At 41.3% G+C, this 23,626-nt stretch overlaps 1 protein-coding gene and 1 pseudogene across 1 annotated transcript in view; one reads left to right on the forward strand and one right to left on the reverse strand.

Annotated features, from left to right (window-relative positions):
• The window catches only part of LOC135527974 (fibulin-2-like), a 50,052-nt gene extending 45,853 nt beyond the window's left edge, over positions 1 to 4,199 (reverse strand). The window contains exon 1 of the mRNA XM_064956683.1: positions 4,109 to 4,199. The gene's annotated coding sequence lies outside the window, so the exon portion shown is untranslated. The remainder of the gene's footprint in view (positions 1 to 4,108) is intronic.
• Positions 4,200 to 16,433: 12,234 nt separating this feature from the next.
• The window catches only part of LOC135527425 (nuclear pore membrane glycoprotein 210-like), a 43,438-nt pseudogene continuing 36,245 nt past the window's right edge, over positions 16,434 to 23,626 (forward strand).

The following is a 23,626-nucleotide window of genomic DNA, read 5'->3' on the forward strand; positions in this document are numbered from 1 at the left end:
TAAGAGACACATACCAGCTCTACTGGTAGTACTGCTACTACCAGCAGTACTACACCTGCACCTGTTGACGACACCAGTTGTTCTGCTTCCACAAGCACATCCAATGCTAGCATCAGTAATTCTACATTTGTTGTTAGCCCGGCAAGCATGGACACTGATGGTTGTGAATCTGATGCAGCCGAAGAGCTACTGCCCCCTTACCCAGGAAAGCACCGAACAACAAACAGGGACGTTGGACCATCGAAGAAGCACAAATATGATGAGAACTACATTGATTTGGGGTTCACTTATATTTGGTGTAGTGCCTTTCCTCAGCCATAGTGTGTTATATGTGCAAAAGTACTATCTCACAACTCAATGAAACCTTCACTCTTGCGCAGACATTTAGAAACAAAACATGACAATTTGAACAATAAGCCACAGGAGTTTTTGAGCAAGATGTGTTGGTATCTGTACTGATGGCGCAAAAGCCATGACTTGGAGACATATTGGAGTGGTAATGCGTGTGCAGTTGCTCCCAACGTCACTTGGGTACACTGCAGCATCCACCGAGAGGCTCTTGCTGCTAAGAGAATGCCAAACAGCTTGAAAGACGTTTTGGACACTACAGTGAAAATGGTTAACCTTGTTAAAGCAAGGCCCCTGAACTCTTGTGTATTTTCTGCACTATATGGGCAGCGACCATGTAACGCTTTCACATACAGAGGTGCGCTGGTTATAAAGGGACAATGTATTGACGCATTTTTTTTTAATTGAAAGAAGACGAGCTTAAAGTTTTCTTTACTGACCATAATTTCCACTTGTCTGACGAGTTTCTCACACGACTGGCCTATCTGGGTGATGTTTTGTCTTGCCTGAATGATCTTAATCTATGATTACAGGGACTCTTCCCAACTATATTCAATGTTCGGGACAAAATTGAGGCTATGATTAAGACGTTGGAGCTCTTCTCTGTCTGCATTAACAAGGACAACACACAGGTCTTTCCATCATTGCACGATTTTTTGTGTGCAAATTAACTCAAGCTTACGGACAATATAAAATGCGATATAGCGACGCACCTGAGTGAGTTGGGTGCACAATTACGCAGGTATTTTCCCGAAACGGATGACACAAACAACTGGATTCGCTATCTCGTTCATGCCCTGCCTCCAGTCGACTTACAAATATCTGAACAAGAGAGCCTCATCGAAATTGTAACAAGTTGTTCTGTGAAAATGTAATTTAAATCAGAAACCTCTGCCAGATTTCTGGATTGGGCTGCGCTGTTAAGACACTGATGCCCTTTGCAACCACATACCTATGTGAGAGTGGATTCTCCACCCTCACTAGAATGAAAATTTAATACAGGCACAGACTGTGTGTGGAAAATCATTTAAGACAACCCAATACAAGCTAACATTGCAGTTGCTGTACATGCATCCTTTCAAGGATGCATGTATTATCATTAACCTGTGGTGAGTTATTCACAATTTTCGATGAACAAATAAGGTTTTATATGTAAGATGGTTAAATAAAGAGAAAAATTATTGATTATTATATTATTATTTGTGCCCTGGTCCTATAAGAGCTCTTTGTCACTTCCCACGAGCCAGGTTGGACAAAAACTCACACTCATTCTTACGTTTAATAAATGTATCGTATAGTGTGTGTGTGGCAAGCTTACAATGATGGCAAAAAAACTACATTTAAGAGTTCGCTGACCCTGGTGCTAAAGGAGGTACACAGCTGGAGGTTGAATGTTTGAAGGGGTACGGGACTATAAAAGGTTTGGGAACCACTGGTCTAGCACAATTCAGTGTGTAAGGGTTAGTGTGTAAGTGTTAGTAAGGGTTAGTGTGTAAGTTCTTGATAAGATGAATTTCTTACACTATTGTACTGAACAATCTTTGCAGTGATCCATATTCAGACTGGTTATTCAGAAAATTCTATACTCGTGTGTCATCCAAGTCAGTGATGTGACTTCAAATCAGAGAACATATTATTGAAAACTAAGTGTTTTCTATTTCACTTTTCCTGTTTTCCTCCACTGCTCGTGTGCTTGGTCCAGTTATAAGAGACACTGCGACATTTCAAGCAAAGAAATCTGTTTTATGATTCCACAAGTTATTTTCCAAAATACATTCCTGTTGTAAGTGAAACATTCTGTGCATAAAAAACGATATTCGATCTACTCCTGACATTTTAGTCATCTTTAACACTGAGTTTAACACTCAGTTGAGGAATATTAACAGTGTTAGATAGACTCAAAAGACACACATAGTGCCCCCTTAGTGCTAAGAAACAGCTTGCTGGTGCATGGATTCCAACATATGGTGGAGCAGTTTGGGAGGGCAAAAATCACCCCGTGTTGACATGGTATATTTTCCTCAATAGACACCCTCCACGCTCATGTGTACATTGGTTGTATGGAGAAACCTGCACTGACACGTCTTTAAACTCTCAAAGCAACTCATAACTGCATACAGTCAATGTTTTCTATATCAACATATTCTAAAATACTATGCTCCTGATATTTTATATTACTATGTTTAAATATATTTTAATAAGAATGTTGAGTTTATCAACCTATATAGTGTTATGGACTGTAAGTATGCGAAAGTGTGCTGCTCTGTGTTGAGGCATCCTATTATCTAGGAGCAAATTCCTCCTTCATTGCTGATTATATAAGGGACCATGCACGGCCTTCCCTTCAGTGAGGATTCTATCATCATACACTAACACAGCCCCTCAGTGTCAAACTCAACCAAGCGCACAGTTAACAGGTTATAGCAGTCACAGCCAAGTGCAGAGGTTTTCAAAATGAAATATTACAATCTCCTTTTCCAAACTCAATGTTTTTTTCAAATTCAAACCTTTTGAGAGCCATCAGACATCCAATTGAAAGTAAAACATTGGTTCTGGCTACCTCTCTCACATCTGGGGCTACGTTTCTCTCTTCATCATACCAGACCACAGAATGAGAAGGACTGCAGCACAGACTAATGCACCACTTAGACAATCCATGATGGCTTAGCTGCGGGTAAGGAATCATTTCAGGTCTCACAGTCTTGACTGGCATGTGCCCCACTGGTTTGGTGTTTTAATTGTGTTGAATTCAGCACATTGCATGTGAAGACAATTGGCATGATTGTTCCTATGTCTGCCACATCTTAGAGTGAGATTCAAAAAAATAAATGGAAAGTCTGTCTGGGAAAATAAAACTGATTGTATAAATATGTGTCACGCACAAACACTATCAGAATCTGTGTTAAGAAGCTAAAGTGAATGGAAGATGCATCTGGCCACTGTATATTTGCTTACATAGATAATACTCATTTGTTTCAATGAAACAAAGTACATTGTATGTTTTTCAATCTGTTAACACAATGTCCAAAGCTTCTGAAAACAATGGTTGCGGGCTTGGCTTGCTCATCCCACTCTCCACCTTTGTCAACCACAGCTCTTGCCAGGACACAGAAAACATTTAACATGATAATGAACACCAGGCAAAGTTCTCAATAGTACTGTTTGTGGTTAATCTTAAGGTTTTGAAATACTGTATTTCTGACTGTTGTAAAGATTTAAAGATAGACTGAAGTTATCTGGTATACTTTGCATAAGAATGTCTTGAATGTGATTAAGTCAGTAGCCTGAGGGGTGATAAGGTGCACAAATTCACATAAATCCAAATCACTTTTAACAAATATTACTGTTTACACTTTGTCATTACATACACATTGATGTAAGCATTAGGGATAACTTCAGGGATAATTGAAGAGAATACTGCATCATTTTATATTGGAAACATGATTTAAGCCCATTTTCTCTGTGTTTTAACAAAGAAGTGTGAAATAGGCATAATTTAATATATTATTAAAATGCTGATATCTTAGTTATTTGGAGAAAGGAACGAAAATATAGCCTGACAAAGCTGTTCAAGTCAGTGACATGCTGCCACACCAAGCCATGCACACAACTGATGGGTAGACGTTTAGGAAAACACCATACTTCTTACATGTTTTACAGAATGGAAAGAATCTCAAGCAGTCTCTCATATAAGGTTAGCGCATAAACACATTTTCACAATGATGTGTACAAAGGCAGTGATTAAAAAGTTTATATTTACCTTTCGTCTCAGTTCTGTCACTGTGCGACGGGTAGACTATCCTATATTATCTACTGGCCAGCGGTTGTGCCCAAAGTTAGTTGTGCGCGTTCTGAAGAGAAGGGGGATGTGCAAGCGCTCTCTGCGAAGGGAGAGAGGAAAGGGCGGATCAGAAACTTTCTTTGCTCTCCTAATACTTTGGAAAATTAGAAGTCTGGAATAATTTCGCGCCTCTATTTTATTACGCTACTGATTTAAGCTTGAACGAATTCCAATCCCATGCTTCTTGCATCTCGCTGCTCTTTTACTTTACTGAAATAGGCTGCTTGCTGTCACATTCCAATATTAGCCATTGCACTTGTGTTTACTGCTGAATGCAGTCATTTTCCCTGGCGCAATTTATATTTTAATTATTGAGACATTTTTGTGTAGATCTTGTAACTCCAGCTGAATCAACCAAAAGTAGATTGTGCAGCTCAAGAACTATTATGCCCATATTTTGCCCATTCGATCACCTTGAAAATGACAAAGGACAGGCTAAAAAGGCTACAAGTCACACACAAAATCTCCTGCAAATCTTCTCACTCAATAAGAAAATATCACATGATCCATGCGGTGTTTCATGTTTTAGGCCCAGAGATTAAGAAAGCCGTCTGTGTGTATCTGTTTAAAGACAATCAGGTACTGTAATTCAATGGCGTGGGTAAACTGCACTCCCGCTAAAAGGCAGACACGTGACTGAAGCGTTGATTAGATTTTGCCCAATCTCTGTCTACCTGAGAGGACAGCCTGGTCTCATAGACTAGACCTAATCATGAACATAAATCTGCAACACTCCAAATAGTATAAATATTAGACTTGGTATAGTTACATAAAATACAGAATAATACTTAAAAGGATACATTAGGATTTTGGCAAAAAAGCTCTTAATCTACTTCCCCAAAGTCAGATGAACTTGTGGAGACCATTTTTATCTATCTGTGTGCAGTTTGAAGGAAGTTGCTAACTAGCGTTAGTGTAATTGCTGCACGCTAGTAGATACCATAGACTTCCACTCTAGGGAAGTATATGGTATCCACAAAAATCCACAAGTTTCCCTTTAAGGCAAACACTTAAGTAGGGTGGTTGGTCAGGTTGGATGGGTAGGTGCATAACGTTAATGTCTCGCAGCCCAAAGGTTGCGCGTTCAAATATCATCATGGACAACGTTAGCATTTGTGCTATTTAGCAACTTTGCAACTACTTACTACTATTTAGCTACTTTGTTACCAAACCCTTTCCTTAACCTAACTTTAACCTAACTCCTAACCTTAACCTCTAACCTTAACCACTAGCCTAGCTAACGTTAGCCACCTAGCTAACAGTAGCATTAGCAATCTAGTCACCTGGCTAACGTTAGTCTAAACAAATTGGAATTCAAATTGGGAACATATCATACTAATCGAAAGTCACAGATTTACTTTTACTATGTTACGTCTTGGTTGCAACAGAGAGGAAACCCCTGTGATGTTGACTAACCTCTGAAACCTCTGGAGTTTTTCCTAGCCACCGTGCTTCTACTTCTGCATTGCTTGCTGTTTGGGGTTTTAGGCTGGATTTCTGTACAGCACTTTGTGACATCTGCAGATGTAAAAAGGACTTTATAAATAAATACATTTTATTGATTGATTTATTGATTGAAATAACCCTCAAGTAGAGGTCAGCAACCACCAACTCCATCACTGTCTGACACACCTCGAGCCAGTCTGTTTTATCTTATTTAGGGGTCATGGGGGCCATCAGTGAGAATGATCCAAGAGACAAAAGTCCCCTTAGTGAATGGATAGATTGATCAGACAAACACAAGGGGATTTATGGTGTCATTGGTGGCTTTATTTTAGGGACACCCCAACTATAAATCAATGACATGGATGAGTCAATGGTTCCAGCATTTGTTTTTGTGTGCACATTGTTGAAAAGGGAAAACAATATGGAGATCATATGTCTTCTTCTGAACTATTGATCTGATGTAGTAGGGAAAGGGAAACGATGTACCTAGTCAGTTGCACAACTGAAGTGTCTTCTTCTGAACTATTGATCTGATGTAGTAGGGAAAGGGAAACGATGTACCTAGTCAGTTGCACAACTGAAGTGTCTTCTTCTGAACTATTGATCTGATGTAGTAGGGAAAGGGAAACGATGTACCTAGTCAGTTGCACAACTGAAGTGTCTTCTTCTGAACTATTGATCTGATGTAGTAGGGAAAGGGAAACGATGTACCTAATCAGTTGCACAACTGAAGTGTCTTCTTCATTTAACCCGGGGATTAAAACAAGCAACTGTTCCAACGCTCTAATCGCTAGGCTACCTGCCACGAGTATAGTGCTAGTATAGTACTAGTATAGTACAAAGTATAGTATACTGCTAGTATTGTACAGAAAATCTCAGCAGATGGCCCTTGTATAGAGACACAATGAAGATGGCAAGCGTTTTCATTTTGAGAAATCACCTGTCAGTCTTCATTGGTTTAACAAACTGTGTTATAAACAAATTCGTACAAGTGTAATCCATGACCCAAAGTGTTGTTCAGTGCTATCCTGTAATTGGGTAAAACATTTGCCCCATAGTCTATCTTGCCAGCATCCACTGATGTTGTCCAGTACAGGTTAAGTCCATCCACCCACATTGTGTCCACTTGTATTGTGACTGACTACATACCATTGTCGTGACCGCCCAGGGAACAAACACAGATTTTCTTCTGGTCCAGAGCTCAGAGCTGGACTGTGATCTCAGCCTGGGGTGTGCCTGGCAGCCATGCATTCTCTGGTGTTTTAATGACCTGAGCCCATGAGCTAACTGGATGTGGAGCTCAGCTCACTAATGCTGGGGGAGCCTGCACGGTGTCACTCTACTTCTTGCTCCAGACCCCTAGCCGCAATTAAAACCAACACCAAAATGCCTCTCAACTACCCTGCTACTTCCTAAATAGTGCACTACTTTTGACCAGGGCCCCAAATGTGACTGTGGTCAAAAGCAGTGCACTATTGTATGGAGAACAGAGTCCGTTGTGATTTGAGACACAACGGGATGGATTTGAGAAGTAGGAACTGTTTAGCCGCATAATGACACAAATGAAAAGGCACACCAGGGGAGGAAATTGAGTTTAAGTCTGCTTTTGCTCTGGAGCCATGGTACATTCGATACAGATTGTATAACACAAGACCACCTACTATTTGTGTAATGAAGTCTAACTGAACTTTTGTAGTGCGAACAGACTTCAAGCAATATGTAGCCTAACCCCCTAAAGACTTCATGCTTGATCATGCTGTCTTTTCATCATGATTATTAATGCGAGGAGTGAACGTGGACGGAAATGCGATTTTATGAGAAACTCCTTCTCCGCTCGTGCTTCATCGGTCAGATTACGTTTTCAGTGGTGGATCCCTAAATAAATGTGTAAAGTTATAAAAACGAATTTAGATAGTTGTGCAAGACATTTTATAGATAAAAGGATAAGTAGCATATCCTTTTTAAACATGTGCATGCTTTTCTCCTCCGACAATACAACAGCTGATTCAAAGGGGTGTGTCAGATATCAAAACTCTTCCGAGGTAGGATACACTTGTGCTTCCTTGCTAAATGGAGGATATCGAGAAGGACGGAGAAGAGAGGACAAAGGAGAGACTTTTCTCTAAACAAGAAAAGGCCAAATGTCAACTGGTGGCAGCTGTGAAAAAAGTAAAAAGTTGGAAGACTTCATTGAAAATAATTCCATTGTTGATTAGACGCTTTTTTCATGAATTAGGCTATTTTCTCTTGAACCATATGGTATATCCAGCAGAAACTCATGGACAAAATGGACACAGATATACAAAATGTATACTATATACTACATATATCACATTTTTAAAGTTACTTGAGTATAAATAACTGAAGTTACCATAGATTGATTACCTGTTAATTACCAAAATGACTGAAGATTCCAGTTTAACCAAATTCTCAAAATAACCTTGACATCATCATAATTCAGATTTATCTAAGCAAGTTTGCGACCTTTGGCACATGTGACTTATGAAAGACGTCATCATGTAACAAGCCTTGGCAAGAGAGGCAGGCTGCTCCACTGTAGTTGACCTTTGAATGCTGGTCTGAGGCTCCCAGTGGGCGACCTGGCTGCCGTAAAGCCTCTGAGCGCAGGGTAACCTGATCTGACACAGGGCTGATTTGGGAAAGGTAATTGCATCCCGCTCTGTTGTTATTACCCAGTCATGCATGTCTGAATGGTGACTTCTGCCAATACTAATTCACCCACCCTACCGCCTTCAGTCCCTGCCTCTTAATAATCCACCTAATTGGGCCAGTTTACTCAGGGATCCCTCCGGAAACTCTCCAGCACTTTCCACCATTACACATTTTCTCAAAGAACTTTGGGAGGGATTTATCACCTGTTAATAACAACTTTCTTCTGACCCGAATTAGGTAATTCTCACCAGGGAAGAACTGAGCTGTGTTGTGTAGTATCTGTATATTTACATTATTTTAATTGAAGTAGACATCATTGACTGTGACATCATTGTCTGCTAGGGGCCCCCTGAGTGCAGCAGGTGTTAATGTTATCTGCCCGTTGCGCGACACAATGTGCTGATCTCTCTTCTCTGTTTGAACAGGTGGAGAGGGGATCCCCAGCTGCAAGTCCACAATAGTCACATATACTGTCGGGTTGTAAGATGTCTATTGCCTCATCCTTTTAGTGTTGTCTATTATCACCTGATTGCATGTCTAACGTCACTGGGCCCTATTGAGTGTGCAGAATCTGACTCATCATTGTTCATTGTTTCCACTGTACTATTTTTGAAAAACACCCACGAAACAGTACAAATCATGAATATTAACATAAGTAAATGAGATAGGTACATAAAAATCCTAATACCAGAGGGCAACTTTACAGTCCCGTTCAGGTCTGGCAGCCACATTGCCACACACAGCTGTAGGCTATTGGTCAATAAAATGTCCCTCATTCTGTTCTAACAGAGAGCCCCCTTGCCTTTCAGAGAGAGAGCAGTACTGTAGGTCAATGATGAAGTGAGGGGAGGAAGTCTTCAAAGCAGCCCAGTAAAGACAGCGTAACGTGGCACTGCAGGGGGCTACACAAAGGGAAATTAAGAGTGAATATAATTTACAGGATGTTACAGTTTTACAAAATGTTACATCTTCTAACTTTGCCCATATTAGTCCATTTATTTCTGTCGAAAGTGACAGAAATATAAAGGGTGATATTTCATTCAGTCTTAATAGTAACAATGAATATATTTCACTGAATGGGATGAACAGAATGAAAACAGATAGAGGGCATAGGCCTGTATTCTACACCGCATATAATATGAACCACTGTAGTTTTCCAGTGTTTACCACTGATACGCCTATGTGAACTCCTATATCGATGAAGATGAAGAAATACATCTTCTGGGTTTTTACATTTGTTAAATAAACATAAGTCAGAATATATCACACCGGGAACACATGGAAATGTTTTAGTGAGGTTATCCGCTATTGTCTATGATTATGAGTGCAAGGAGCTGCAAAATACAAATGCTTTTCAGCTATTTCCACTGAATGCCTGCACCATGGAAATAGCAAGGCAATTCAAAGCACGGAACTAAGTACATGTAAAGGGTTTTAACACCTTGAATGTAGCTCTCTAAATCCACCTTTCTGTCCCAGAGAATACAGCTCCACATTACAACAGCGTGTTCACGGTTTTGAGCCTTGCATTATTTGGTTTGAACATATATGTGACAATCAAGATGTAAACTCTTTGTTGTCACAATCAGCATTTTGATGGATGTGAAATCATCTTTTATTGGCTAAAATCTATGGCATATCTCAAATCAAATCAAAAGTAATTATTCTCGTACATTTATTTTTCAGATGTTATCGCAGGTGTAGCAAAATGCTTATGTTTCTAGCTCCAACAGTGTAGTAATACCTAACAATACAAACAAATTCCAAAAATAAAACTAAAGAAATTAAGGAATATCAGAACCTCTTCATTGACCATTGCCATTGGTTTATTGGTGATCACCTATGCTACTGTAGTCCCACCTCTTTACCTTGTTTAGCTTTTCTTGGAACACATATAATGTCTCCCTGAGGCCACACCTGATTTCACAGCATTTTAACACCTTTAATGAGGTCAACCTACAGCACACTTTTTATTGCGCCTCACAGTGAGATGACACCAAAACGAGACTCCATAAAACGATTTGTTTGGGGGGGCGACCAATCTATAGCCCTCCAGTTTATTCCGACTTCTCATAACCTGGGAGCTCCTTCTGAAAGTAAACAAAGCATGGTAACCAATGACAACTACCTGTTAACACCAAGAAGGTGGGTGGCCTTTGGTTTGAGGCTGTATTAGAGAACATTTGATTTCTGCGGTGCATGTAATTGAAACAAATCAAAATACTTCTCCAAAATATAGACTACCTGTTAACACCAAGAAGTGCAAGGCAGCTGTTGTGATGGGGGACGCATTTCTTTTAATAATCAATTGCACACAAGATCCGACCAAATCTTGACTCTCACTTTTAACCCAACCCCTCTGAAGAGGAGAGGTGCAGGTGGCTGCCATATTGGGCACCCAGGGGGTTTAACTGCTTTGCTCAAGTGCAGAACAACAGAGTGTTCACATGTAAGCTCAGGGATTCAAACGGGCAGCTTTTCCATTACTATCCCAAAGCTCTAACCACTAGGACACCTGCCCTCCCTAGAATAACACTCTCCACAGTTGATATTTTCTCTCATGGACTGACAAAGTCCTATAGGCACTCCAGCTACAAATGCCAGAAGGAGCTAAATAATCATGTAGTTACAGTATCAGAATGTCCAGTATGGGGGTGGGTGGCCTGTGGTTTGAGGCTGTATTAGAGAACATTTGATTTCTGCGGTGCATGTAATTTAAACAAATCCAAATATTTGTCCAAAATATATTATTTCAATCACAGTGCTCCCAACCAAATCCACATTTGCCTCTGTGACAGACAACCTCTTACAGTTTAAAACCAGCCTACATATATTTTCAGAAACTAGGAACCATGCCATTTGTTGAAGTTATACCCCCAATTCCCCTCCGAAAACATGATCAAAAACACAGGAAACTCATTGCTAAAAAGGTTTTAGTGTTTTTTTCTCCTGCCATTTGAGACCTCACCCTTTTTTTGTCCTTGGATCTTGTTCATGGCAGCTTGGTTGCAAACACTACCAAGCAGAATGGGACTGAGGAGATCACAGGCCAATCTCTCCAAGGCAAAGAACCAGCCCCACATCACAGACCCTATGAGTTTTTTCATGAGGTCAGTCTGGTACTCAGCTCTATTGTTGTCTAGACGTGAGGGGCAGTCCCGCTGAGGAATTGCTTACAGATACACTGCATGACTTTTAGATATTGTTTTCCTGTTGCTAAGACGTTACATCACACTGTACCAGACCTCTGCACCAACACTGCCCACACACACCTCTCGGAATTACATCTAAGTCAAACAAGTAAAAGACGTTTCACCATCTTCTAAGGTGTCACCATACCTCGTTCAAATCTTGCCATGCTGTCTAGAGACCATTCATACCCATTCCAACACCAATATGTTGTCCCTTTTCAGTCAGAATATACAAATATTTAGAAGCAATAAAGTCTGGTCATGATCAAAGTTATGTGCCCAAGGATACAGTACCACAACTGTGTTGTAAATTGTTTACAGTAAACACTGTATAGCATGAAAACATAGTTAAAACTAAAAATGTTATATCTTAGTCAGTCCTTGTATCCATAGCTCTATGAGTTTGAGAGTGGTTAAATTTCTCCAGCCCCATGCCTCAGCTGTTTACCAAATCAGTGGCGGGGTTACACTTCGATTAAGTCTGAACTGCAGATGGCCCCTTTAAGCATGTATTAGACTGGAGGATTGTAATCTCACCAACCATTTTGACTGGAACGCAACGATGCCAGCAGTCAGCGATGTGATCTCATTGTTAATGTTCTCTGACTAATACAATATGTCATCTCTGGCACGGCACGGCATTATGTAAAACACATCAAGTCAACTGTTGCTGTTAATCACGCTGTGCATCTGTCAGTGTCCAAGAAACCAGCACACAATCTGGGCTGAACGTTGTGGTAACAGGATGAAAGAGAAAGAGGATACACTGTGGAATCAGAGGAGACATAGAGAGATGAATTCAGACTGTATGATAAAAATCTGGTATCAGTCCATGAGCGTTAACTCATGAAGTCATAAGCTGCAATGCCAACAAATGAGTTCACATACAATGAACACATGTAGTATTGTGACCTTGTGATTAAGGTTAAAGACAAGAACAGTGGTCTCATCTTGGTGTATTGAGGTAACATCTGGCTCATTGTTTATTCAAGACAATGTCTAACATGATGTCATTTTACTAAACCAGTTCTGTTTTCATACTCAAGGGTTAATTGATGTGATAAGATACAGTCCCCTCATTTGAATTGTACCATCATCTCTTCCAGTGTCTTGTCATGTGACTGATATTCCTTGGAGAGAGCACGTGCTGTGCATGTATGATGGACATTTCTTGTAAAATAACTCTGACTTGAATATAGCTCTCACTGCTTGACTGCAAATTATTGTCTCCCTCTTTGGCACAGGTGGCAATTAGACACTGTGATCATGTCTCTGTTTTGGACCGTACAGCATTGCATTATCCACCACTGCTTATCGTTAGTATCGTTAGTATTGTTTCTATTATTTCTCTTTCTTTCTCTCTGCATTGTTGGGAAGGGTCAATAAGTAAGCAATTCACTGTTAGTCTACACCTGTTGTTTACGAAGCATGTGACAAATACATTTTTTATCCCTAGAATTGCTAATCTCTTGCCTCTCCTCCAATGTATAGCCCTTGGCCAGATTTGCATAAAAATGTGATTCCTTAATTGCAACCCTCTAGTAAAATATAAATAAGTAAACAAACACATAATTACTGCTGCCATACAGATGAATGTTCCCCATGATTAGTGAGTGTTTTTCTCCTGAGAATTAGTATTTTCTCCTTCAGGGGCTGTGGAAATGAACTATCTATTAGATACATAGAATAGAATTGAATAGAATAGAATAGAATTGAATGAAATAGAATAACAACAATGTTTCAAAGCATCCAACTTCAGACAAAATAGTTTATAATATAATGGTGTATCTCTAGATAGTATATCGACATAAAAATGTTACTCCCAGAGAGTGCTGAATGACCCATTCCTGCGCATTTGGAGGCTCTGAAGAGCACAATTAAAATAGCTGTCAGTGACATCTAGGGGTGGTAAGGGTTGCACTGCATGTAGTTGAATACATCCCCTGGTAAATACATGGCAAGGTTAGTGATAATAGTCTACACAACAGTGGAGGCTGCTGAGGGGAGGATGGCTCATAATAATGGCTGGAATGGAGTTAATGGAATGGCATCAACCACATGGAAGCACATCATTCCTGTGCTCCTGAGTGATGCAGTGTTCTAAGGCACTGCATCTTGGTGCTAGAGCCATCACTACAGACCCTGGTTCTGTTCCCTGGGCGCCAATGTGGATGTTGATTATGGCAGCCCCCTGCACCTCTCTGATTCAGAGGGCCATGTGGAAGAACATTTCAGTTGTACAACTGACTAGGTATCCCCCTTTTGTCTGGGTAAGGATTTGGTCAGGGTAGGCTGTCATTGTAAATTAGAATTTGTTCTTGACTGACTTGCCTAGTTAAATAACGGATAAATAAAAAAATAAACTGACTCCATTCAAGCCGTTGTTATGAGCCGTCCTCCCCTCAGCAGCCTCCACTGATGTGTAAGCAACTATCCCGAACCTTGCCATGTATCTCACCAGGTGGTGTCCAACTGCATGCAGTGCATCCGTTTCCACCCCTAGATGTCACTGACAGCTATTTTAATTGTGTTTAATTCCATTATTATACCCCTCAGCAGCATCCAATGGTACACAAGGTACTTTGACTTGAAACATTTGCTTCACCTTTGCCTAGTAATGAAAGGAAAATAATGACTTTTTGCAATACCTTTATCCTATAATAATGACCATGCAGAGCCAAAAGTTGATTCAGATAGTTCAGTGACTGTACAAAAGGACATTTTTTGTACTGTGTTTATCAGATCGCCTTGTCATGTTGCATTATTAAGAGTGTGGACACATTCTCTTAGTAGAGGATCTAAGAAGATCAAATTTGACTTCCCTATGGGGCCATCAATGGGAATTATCTTTCTTGGCCGTGATTCAGTTAAATCAAATCAAATGTTAATGTCACATGCTCCGAATACAACAGGCGTAGACCTTACAGTGCAATGCTTTCTTACAAGGCCTTAACCAAAAACGCCGTTTTAAGAATAAAAAAACAAAAATAGATAAGTAAAAAAAATGTTTTAGGTAAAATGTACACTACCGTTCCAAAGTTTGGGGTCACTTAGAAATGTCAATGTTTTTGAAAGAAAAGCACATTTTTGTCCATTAAAATAACATCAAATTGATCAGTAATACAGTGTAGACATTGTTATTGTTGTAAATGAGTATTGTAGCTGGAAACAGCTGATTTTTTTATGGAATATCAAATCTTATTAGTCACATGCGCCGGATACAACAGGCAGTGAAATGCTGAATACAACAGGTGTCGTAGACCTTACAGTGAAATGCTGAATACAACAGGTGTCGTAGACCTTACAGTGAAATGCTGAATACAACAGGTGTCGTAGACCTTACAGTGAAATGCTGAATACAACAGGTGTCGTAGACCTTACAGTGAAATGCTGAATACAACAGGTGTCGTAGACCTTACAGTGAAATGCTGAATACAACAGGTGTCGTAGACCTTACAGTGAAATGCTGAATACAACAGGTGTCGTAGACCTTACAGTGAAATGCTGAATACAACAGGTGTCGTAGACCTTACAGTGAAATGCTTATTTTCCAGCCCCTAACTGACAGCGCAGTTAAAAAAATACTGATAAGAATAAGAGATAAAAGTAACACGTAATTAAAGAGGAGCACAAAATAAATAACAATACATACATGGGGGTGCCGGTACAGAGTCAATGAGTGGGGCACCGGTTAGTTGAGGTAGTATGTACATGTAGGTAATTATGCATGGATGACAACAGAGAGTGGCAGTGGTGTGGAGAAGGGAGGAGGGGGGCAATGTGAATAGTCTGGGTAGCCATTTGACTAGATGTGTGGGTTTGGGTTGGGTGTAGAAGCTGTTTAGAAGCCTCTTGGACCTAGACTTGGCCCTCCGGTACCGCTTGCCGTGTGGTAGCAGAGAGAGTGTCTTTGACAATTTGCAGGGCCTTCCTCTGACACCGCCTGGTCTAGAGGTCCTGGATGGCAGGAATCTTGGCCCCAGTGATGTCCTGGGCCATTCGCACTACCCTCTGTAGCGCCTTGCAGTCGGAGGCCGAGCAGTTGCCATACCAGGCAGTGATGTAGCCAGTCAGGATTCTCTCGATGGTGCATCTGTAGAACCTTTTGTGGATCTGAGGACCCATAACAAATCTTTTCATTCTCCTGAGGGAGAATAGGTTTTGTTGTGCTCTCTTCACGACTGTCATGGTGTGCGTGGACCATGTTAGTTTGTTGGTGATGTGGACACCAAGGAACTTGAAGCTCTCACCCTGCTCCACTGCAGCCCTGTCGATGAGAATGGGGGCGTGCTCGGTACTCTTTTTCCTGTAGTCCACAATCATCTCCTTTGTCTTGATCACGTTGAGAGAGAGGTTGTTGTCCTGGCACCACAAGTCCAGGTATCTGACCTCCTCCCTATAGGCTGTCCCTATAGGCTGTCTCGTTGTTATCGGTGATCAGGCCTACCACTGTTGTGTCATCGGCAAATTTAATGATGGTTTGCAGTCATGAGTGAAGAGGGAATACAGGAGGGGGCTGAGCACGCACCCCCAAGGGGCCCCGTGTTGAGGATCAGCATGGCGGATGTGTTGTTACCTACCCTTACCATCTGGGGGGCGGCCCGTCAGGAAGTCCAAGATCCAGTTGTAGAGGGAGGTGTTGAGTCCCCGGGTCCTTAGCTTATTGATTAGCTTTGAGGGCACTGTGGTGTTGAACGCTGTAGTCAATGAATAGCATTCTCACATAGGTGTTCCTTTTGTCCAGGTGGCAAAGGGCAGTGTGGAGTGCAATAGAGACAGCATGGAGATGGAGTTAAGTCGGCATGCCACAGGGCCACTAGCAAATCTGGAAGAAGAGGAATATTGGGACAGTAACAAGGAAAGATGGATTTCGGAGGAGGAATGGAAGAGGAAGAAGAGCATTGAAGAAGAGAGGTAATCTTAATTTGATGAAGATGGCGATTAAAAGTGGAGATGGGGTGTCGAAGAAGACTGGGATCAAGTACAAACAGACTGAGATGACCACCAGACCGAGCTCTGGAGGTGAAATGGAAGTGAATGAGGGAGATTTAAGTGAGGTGGAAGGTGTTGCGAGGAGCTCAAAGAACGAGCCTTGCATCGATGGACATGGAAAGTAACCCGAAGGTAACCTGAAGTGGACTTGTGATGTTTGTTTCCATGCCACGCAACTCGGTCAATAACTGTTTCTTACCTTGCTCTTAGGAATAAGGCACAATTGAAAGGAGTGATTTCTCAGGTTGCTTTAAGTGTGAAGGTGGAGCAATTGAAATGAACGATTCCTGGTGTTTGTGACTCCCATCGTTTGGTGTGACACAGGCCAGGTGGGAAGTGTGGTGAAACAGAGGTGTCACAGTCTGTCCTTTTAAGTGCTGTATCAGTCTTTACCCAACAAAGTCATGTTAGGATATATCAGTTATCCTGTTAGAACTTTTGTGCCTAATCTACTGCTGTGTTTTTGGTGCCACGTTTATGGTCATGTCACAGAAGTGTGTTTGGAGGGAGATTCCAATATGTAGAACGTGTACAGTAGGGCATGGGACAGAGGATTGTGTAGTTTCGGTGGGAAAAGTTGTGTGTGTCAACTGTAGGGGTGCCCATGTTGCTGGAGACTGGAAGTGTCCGGTGCGAGAGAGGCAGGCTGATGTGGCAAACCAACAGGTAACCTCAGAGCTGCGCTCATTGACAATGATTAACGTATGAATGCAGTGTGGCGGTGTTAAGGGAATTTTTATCAATGATGACTAATTATGTAAACATTTCAATCAGGACTGACTAGTCCAAATGCTATTATGTACTGTACATATATGAATTTTCTCTCTTGCTCCCATTACCAATTGTGTATATAATATAGTCAGGAGTTAAGAACAGTTCCTTGGTACAAATGGATGAACTATCTCCAGATGGCAGGGACGGACTATCTCTAGACTGTCTAGAATGCTATCTACACGGACTGACCTTGGCTACAGGCGAGGAGGGAAGGCTCGAGAACTATAGGGCCTCTCTACCGGTGTCATGAAGAGAGAGACCATTTAGAAAATGCTGACGTCATTTTCAGTTTATAACCTGTGGAAAAATGTGTATATACGAGTACTCTCTTGAATTAAACGCTGTTACCTGACTTTTAAGACCGGGGCTCTGTCCATTCTTGTAAAAATATTGGGTCTTACACACCCTTCAAATGCATTGACAGAGTATTTAATTCTGATTGGGAAACAATACAGAGGAATTTAGAATTCCACTAACAGGCGGCCAAGGCAAAGTTATCCTTTTCTATTGTTTCTCGTCACCTCCAGACTTAATAGTGCTAATTTAACCTTTATACCTTGATGTTAAGTGATTGTTTCCTCTGTTTGTTCCTAGACAAACCATCATTCATCAGAGGTGACATTTCTCATCATTTGAAGCATACAAAAGACCAACAAACCTGTTTCAATAAAAGGTCAAAAGACTACACTCTCCTTGTATTCTTGCAGACATACCTATTGTGTTACCTCCCACCCATCCTACCCAGACTATTTTACAAATGTTTAGTGTGCCCGAACAGCCGAGAAAACCCTTACCGAAGTCCAAAATGAACAAAAACGTCACAAAATGTCATTGTGATATATGCACAAACTCTTCTGAACTGTTTCGGCTGGGAAGCATGCGGACGCCTTTAAGAGGTCTGTGTTTGATCTGCCTGAAGTATTTGCTCCAGTGGTGGCTGGTGGCACCTTAATTGGGGAGTATGGGCTCATAGTAATGGTTGGAACGGTCTCCAGTCCATTCACTTCCCTCTCCCGTCCTGCCACTACTCTCTGTCATCAACTCAAGCTTCATCCATAAGCTCCAAATGGATCAAAACTCTGCAGTCTGACTCCTCACCCACACAAAGTCCTGGTAGCACATCACCCCTATCCTCCGTGAAATCCACTGGCTCCCTGTCTTCCAACGCATTGATTACAAGATCCTCCTTCTGACCTACAAAGCTGGACCCTACCTGTTAGACATTCTTTTTTTTTTTTTTTTTACAATTTTACCTGCATTTTACTAGGCAAGTCAGTTAAGAACAAATTCTTATTTTCAATGACGGCCTAGGAACAGTGGGTTAACTGCCTGTTCAGGGGCAGAACGACAGATTTGTACCTTGTCAGCTCTGGGATTTGAACTTGCAACCTTTCAGTTACTAGTCCAACGCCCTAACCACTAGGCTACCCTGCCGCCCCAATCCACATGCCCACTCTGTTCCACCCCAGCAGGCCACCTTAAATCAGGTTTGTATTCTGAACCCAATCTGCCCCTTATCCTAAACCGGGTTCGTATCCAAACCCTCCCCATACACCTTCCTTGAGCCCACCCCTCTCTTTATTCGGTCCGTTTTGGGTCCTTGAAAAGTGCTATTTTAGTCCTTGTTTTTTAAATGTACCTTTATTTAACTAGGCAAGTCAGTTAAAAACAAATTCTTATTTTCAATGGCAGCCTAGGAACAGTGGGTTAACTGCCTGTTCAGGGGCAGAACAACAGATTTGTACCTCGTCAGCTCGGGGATTTGAACTTGCAACCTTTTGGTTACTAGCTCAACGCTCTAACCAGTAGGCTACCCTGCCACCCCAATTAAGGTGCCACCAGCCACCACTGGAGCAAATACTTGAAGAAGATCAAACACAGACCTCTTAAAGGCCTCCGCATGCTTCCCAGTCGTATGTATTATTATTCTTATGAGCCGTCCTCTCTTGCTCCCAGCTAATTTACTTAACTCGTCTAGTCGTAAGTGGTTGGGGCCAGCTATATTATGTTCCCATTTCAGTGTCAACTAACGCCATGGTTTAGATTGGCACTAATTAATATAAATGTGTGATCCATAGGACATGCATGTAGTTAACTCTGCTGGTGGTGACTGGTGAGAAATAGAGACAGAGAGGCTGGTAGTTAGAGGAAGAATTGGGTTACTGAAAGTCGTTTAGACCTGCGGACCTTATGAACAACATTCACAATGAATGATTCACTACTCACTAACTAATGCTGTACGCTGATCCTCAGAAGTCTGGGGTCAAAGAGAAACAGACATGAGTACAATCTGTGTTTTGAAACCACACTATAATTGCTTGTATCAGTAGAACTCTATGTATCAGACTACCAGTAGTTGAATATCTTGAGATTGGCTACACTAGGGATATGGTAACCCGTCCCAGTCACACCTGTACAGAATAGCCCTGTTGTTATAACAAACATCCATAATTCACCTGATGATCAAACTGATTGAGCTCTCCCTCAATAGGTGGCTCAGCTGTATAGTCAAATCCATTTTTATTTGACACTTGCTTCCTGGTTTACAGGTGTAGACTAAAAGGACAATGCTTACTTACAGGTCCATTTCCAACAATGCTGAGTTAAATATAAGGTAAATAATAAAACATGTACTAAAACAATTGTGACACGAGGAATAAATACACAGTGAATAGCGAATTAAAAGAACGAGTGAAAATAACATGGCTATATATACGGAGTAGGAAATTACAAAATATATTAAGTATGTGTTAGTTGTGGTGGTAATGATACATACTGCAGGTCGCTGCATGTTGCTGGTGGGCTAAAAGCTGAGCACTACTGCATCTTTAACAAAGCGTCATCCTCGCATCACATCCACTACTTACTTTGTAATTGACGTCAACTGACACCCAGCCAGCATGCACGCTGCAGCTCTAATTATTTGTAATGGCGGGTATTTCTACATAATATTTGTTGAAATTACTTTTTATCATAAACGTAGATAGTAGTGGAAGGTCTGCTGTATATTCTATCCAGGAGATGTGAAGGGTATTTGAATTGAAGGCGTACACTTGTAGGTATCAAAGTTATGTGGCTGCTGCTCTCCGTTATTGTCAGAAATTGAAACTAAGGTAACTATCAATGGTTCGAATGTTTGATGAAGGAAATGGTTACAGTAGTCATGTTAGTTCATTGTAACGATTAGGTTACCCGGTGTTGATCACTGTGTCGGAAACGTTAGGATAATTGAGGATGGAAGAAATATTCAATTATTGCACTGTAGGCTAGTTGGCTATAACCTCTAACATATTTTATTTTGTATTTTTTTTAATTGATAATAGCAGTACCTGCAGTCTATCTGGCTGTCGGAAATCCGATTTTTTGGCTGAATACGCTATCAGTGTTTTTGTTAATATCAAGTTCAATTCACACCACAAGTGCCACGTCAAAGTTAAATACCTACAAAGTGTTATTACCACTTGCCCGAAGCACCAGAATAAACGTCACATTGGAAGCAACTGAAGGCTGTTACTGATGGTAGGTGAATATCTGTATAAAAAAAAAGATTATCGCTAGGAAACAGACAACTGTATTGCTTGGTCCACGCATGTATCGTCTTTCATATCTTACTCATAGGTCGTGTGGGACGCGTTGCAACACGAACTGTTACACTGTGGCGTATAGTCAAGTAAATCTGAAATCAGAAAGATTTTGTTTCATGGAAAGTGAAGTTCTCTATTAACGCTATATCCTGTCCGGTATCCGCTAGAGCAGGGGTTGCCAAACCTTTTCACTCAGGCCCCCTTCCTACATTGGAGAACACCACTTCTATTTTTATGGGCACAAGCACTGTACCACTCTTGTTTGGTGAGAGAATTTTGCAGGTTTAAAGCTTATTTCCTGCAATTCTACACATTTTGCCTATCTGGTGCAGAGAACATTTTGCGGGTTAAAGCTCATTTTCTTTCAATTCTATACTTTTTTCCATGTCTAATTTTTATTTTTTGCAAAATTTGAGTGACTTAAAGCTGACGGTACAAGAGCTGATGGTACAAGTTTATAAATACTCAATCAACTTTATGCCTTTCATTTTAGAATCTGTGCCTAATCAATCATATACATTTCCTGTCAAAACAGATTTTTATTCTTTCCTGTCATTAGATAACAGCTTCCAACATGTCCTTGGGCAAAATCTGATTTATTAGACCGATTTATGCACACCAGGTTTTGCTGAAGAGGACAGAAAGCAACCAGATGAAGCAAAATGTGTTTGTTTTGAATAAATAGAAGTATTTATCTATAAACCTATTTTGTCCCCAGAGTGTCTGAATACAGTACCTTTCATACCTCCAGGTCTTCTACCAGACCAGAGGTGGTCAGCATCGAGGACGTAGAGGCTGACCTCAGCAGACAGTATTCCCAGAGAGCTGTTCTCCAGGCCTGCTCCACACATTCCTCCAGACTCACCAGCATCATACTGGCTGAGGATGTCGGTGGGTAGAGCAGGGGTTTCTAACCAGGTGTAGTAGGACCCCTGGGGGTACTTGGCCTATCCACAGGGGATACTTGAAGACTCATGAAACCACAGACTTACTGGTAAAATTCACATGAGGGGGTACATCAGGGGTACTCTGTGCAGAGCAACAATAAAAAGTTGGGAACCACTGGAGTAGAGTACCTGCTTGGGTGAAGAGAGAACATCTGCTTACTTGGTGTCAATGCAAATGTCAGTTTATTGTGGGTAAGCTTTTGGTCAAATAGCTTTTGTGGCCTTTTTGAAGCAGCATGATATGAGGCTAACATGAAAGGGTAAAGTGCCACTACTTGCTCATCAACTAGTTCATGATGGTTGAGATAAGAGCTGTATAGATTCTCTAAACTCTTAATGATAAGGACATGTTATGCTTCGGTCAATGGAAGTTTTAGCCTAAAGGCTTCAGCAGACAATCTACTCAGTGTAGTGCACAAGTCAGCCCTATTAACTATATGTTGAAACATTTCCCTTGATTAGCTGAATCAGGATTGGTAGTGCTGGGTTAGAACAAAAAAGTACATCCCTGTGGGCCCAGTAAAAGGAATGAAGAACACTGGTTTACAGCATTGTGTAATAGTGTAAATCAGCGGTTTACTCCAATGCTATAGACGGGTTGGGTGTTTAGCAACAAAACAGACACGTACGCAACTATGGGGCAAAACAGACAGGTTTGGCTTAGATTGTTGACAACGTGAATTATATTTAATCTCCAATGTTTACTGAGAACATTAATACATTTGCTCGTCGAACATCTCATTCTAAAATCATGGGCATTAATATGGAGTTGGTCATCCCTTTGCATTAAATAACAGCCTCCACTTTTCTGGGAAGGCTTTGCACTAGATATTGGAACATTGCTGCGGGGACTTGCTTCCATTCAGCCACGAGCATTACTGAGGTCTGGCACTGATGTTTGGAGATTAGGCCTTGCTCGCAGTCAGTGTTCCAATTCATCCAAAAGGGGTTTGATGGAGTTAAGGTCAGGGCTCTGTGAAGGCCAGTCAAGTTCTTCCACACCAATCTTGATAAACCATTTCTGTATGGACCTCGCGTTGGGCACGGGGGCATTGTAATGCTGAAACAGGAAAGAGCCTTCCCCAAACTGTTGCCACAAAGTTGGAAGCACACAATCGTCTAGAATGTCATTGTATGCTGTAGTGTTAAGATTTCCCTTCACTGGAACTAAGGGGCCTAGCCCGAACCATGAAAAATAGCCCCAGACCATTATTCCTCTAACATCAAATGTTACAGTTGGCACTATGCTTTTAGGCAGGTAGCGTTCTTCTGGCATCCTCCAAACACAGATTCTTCTGTCGGACTGCCAGATGGTAAAAAGGTGATTCATCACTCCAGAGAACGAGTTTCTGCTCTAGAGTCCAATGGCGGCAAGCTTTACACCACTCAAGCTGATTCTTTGCATTCCAGATGGTGATCTTAGGCTTGTGTGCGGCTGCTTGGCCATGGAAACTCATTTCATGAAGCTCCTGACAAACTGTTCTTGTGCTGACTTTGCTTTAAGAGGTAGTTTGGAACTTGGGTGTGAGTGTTGTAACAGAGGACAGACTATTTTTACATGCTACGCGCTTCAGCACTTGGCGGGCCCATCCTGTAAGCTTGTGTGGCCTACCACTTTGCGGTTGAGCCGTTGTTGCGCCTAGACATTTACACTTCACAATAAAAGCACTTACAGTTGACCGGGGCAGCTCTAGCAAGGCAGATTTGACAAACTGACTTGTTGGAAAGGTGTCATCCTATGACAGCACCACGTTGAGTCACTGAGCTCTTCAATAAGGTCATTCTACTGCCAATGTTTCTTTGTCTATGGAGATTGCATGGCTGTGTGCT

Source organism: Oncorhynchus masou, chromosome 33 (assembly GCF_036934945.1).
Source record: "Oncorhynchus masou masou isolate Uvic2021 chromosome 33, UVic_Omas_1.1, whole genome shotgun sequence".
Taxonomy (NCBI): domain Eukaryota; kingdom Metazoa; phylum Chordata; class Actinopteri; order Salmoniformes; family Salmonidae; genus Oncorhynchus; species Oncorhynchus masou.